The 2,209-nt window shown below is 41.9% G+C and overlaps 1 protein-coding gene across 1 annotated transcript in view; it reads right to left on the bottom strand.

Moving 5' to 3' along the window:
* Positions 1 to 31: 31 nt before the first annotated feature.
* Positions 32 to 2,209, bottom strand: part of CSUI_008836 (uncharacterized protein) — a gene marked incomplete at its 5' end in the record, with an annotated part of 11,377 nt that continues 9,199 nt past the window's right edge. The window contains 2 exons of the mRNA XM_068068958.1: positions 32 to 93; positions 1,540 to 1,604. The remainder of the gene's footprint in view (positions 94 to 1,539; positions 1,605 to 2,209) is intronic.

The following is a 2,209-nucleotide window of genomic DNA, read 5'->3' on the forward strand; positions in this document are numbered from 1 at the left end:
TCCTCATACATGATCATCATGATCTTACCGTGTCTCTTCCAAAGACAAGAAGAACAATAGAATCCCCATCTCTCTCTCTTTCTCTACAGATGTCTAGAGACAGGAAAGAGATAAGGAAAGAAAGAAAAGAGAAGACTTTGACCTAGAAACTAAGAGGAATGTAGAAGATTTCTAATCCCTGCAGCAACACCTCCGACCATGACTAGGTTGTGCCTTTTACTCTTCATTCATACATCCCTCCCTTTCCCACAGTGAAGAGAAAGGTCGCTGCCTACCTCCCTTCTTCCCCTTATCCTCTTCCTTCTCCTCCTCCTCCTCCTCTTCGTCCTACGCGCACACGTTTCTTCTGACTGAAGCAAGAAAAGCAAACTCCTATCACTCTTACTACTACTCCTATTCCTTTCCTCCTCCTCGTATCTTCTTTCCACGCTCTCCGCCCTATGCTCTCATTGCCGTAGCAGTGAGGGCTCTCGTCTTAACTATCATTCGGCTTGTTGCATGCACCTCCATGGTAAGAGAAAATTCTCCTGCAAGTCCTTGTAGTAAAGGAGACAGTGTCGCCTTATTCACGAGGAGGAGGAGGAGGAGGAGAAGGAAGAGAAGAAGGAGGTCAGGGCAAGGCCTCCTCTTGAAGTGATGGAAGGCTCTCTGCAACTTGAAAGAAATCCAAAAGATATCTCATAGCAATGAAGATAGCGGGGGGGTGTTCTGACCCCTTGATAGGAGAAATTCCTTCCCTCATTCACACAACTGACTAAGACTACTGCTACAAGTGCTAAGAATATCAATACAACGACTACTACTACTATTATTGCTGCTGCTGCTAGTACTATTACTATTATGATTATGAGTAGTTCTATGCGTAGTAGTATTAGTAGTATCAGTAGTATTAGTAGTAGTATTAGTAGTATTAGGAATATTAGTAGTATGAGTGAGGAGGAGCAGACAGACACGAAGCAGAGTGGGATGTGTGAGAAGGTGTCAGAGAGAGAGACTTATAACAACAAGGAGAAGAAGGAGAATAGGAAATTCATAAGAAACTTGCGGGGGTGGAGAACTTCACTATGAATGAGAAGTGTCTCTTTAGCTCATCTAAAGCGACTGAGAGGTCGATCTATGTATCTTGAATCTATCAATCTCTTTCCACTCTTCTTTCTTTTCACTCCTAGCACTGCAAAAGGCCTCGTGCCATGACTGCATGTGAAGAAGGAAGAAAAAGCTTAAGAAGAGCACAACGAAAGGGAGAAGAGATGAAAGAAAGAAAGAAAGAGTGAGAGAGAAAGAAAGAGTATACAAGAAGAGCCTCAGGCAGAGGGGGGTGTTTCTCGTCTTTTCTTTCTTCTTCCTTGGAGATGAACGATAAGGAAGAGAGATTCTTCATACACGCTGCTTGCTATTTAAGTTGTAAAGTAAGCTTTTTTCTTCTCCTTCTTTCATGATGAGAGAGAGGGAGAAGCAAAAGATGACTTTAGAAAAGTCAAAGACCACGGGAGAGAGAAAGAGAATGAAAGAAAGAAAAAGATCACACGCCTCACTCACTTCTCTCTTCTTCTTTGTAAGACAAGCAACCTGGAGCTTCTTCAGATGCCTCTCTTTGTCTCTTGCTTAGAAAAGAAGAAAAGAGTTAAAAGAAGGGAATAAAAAGGCGAAGAAGACATTTTGAAAGAAGGAAATTTCTTTTTTTCTTCTTGTTCTTCTCCTTAAATAGTTAAGTAGATGATGGTTCTTCTTTTCCTAGTCCTTTCAACGCTGGCTTCTTCCCTAGCTAAAGACAGAGAAGAAATTGGGACGTTTTCTGCCTCTCTCTCCGCCTTCTTTTTTTCTCATCTTCTTTCAGGAGAAACCTGTCAAGAAATAGTCGTAGAAGAAGGTGTTATTTACACCTCACTCTCTTCTTCGTTTCTCGTCTTCTTCTTCTCTCTTGTGCGTGAAGAAGTAGTTTCCTCTCGTCTACCTTTCTTCTAGAGACCAATAGAGTCACCGACCACAGAGAGAGACAGATTTCCAGCCAAATAGATAGATAAATAGATGAATAGCTAGATTATTAAAGATAGATAGATAGATAGATTAAGGATAGATAGATCGGACAAGCTCTTCAGAGTTGCAAAACCTCTGCCCTCCCGACCGCCACTTTATGTGACGGGGAAGATTTCGAACTACTGCAGGCAACCTAAAACGAGACTAGCCCAAACTTTCTTCTTCTCTTTCT

Source organism: Cystoisospora suis, assembly GCF_002600585.1.
Source record: "Cystoisospora suis strain Wien I chromosome Unknown contig_5092, whole genome shotgun sequence".
Taxonomy (NCBI): Eukaryota; Apicomplexa; class Conoidasida; order Eucoccidiorida; family Sarcocystidae; genus Cystoisospora; species Cystoisospora suis.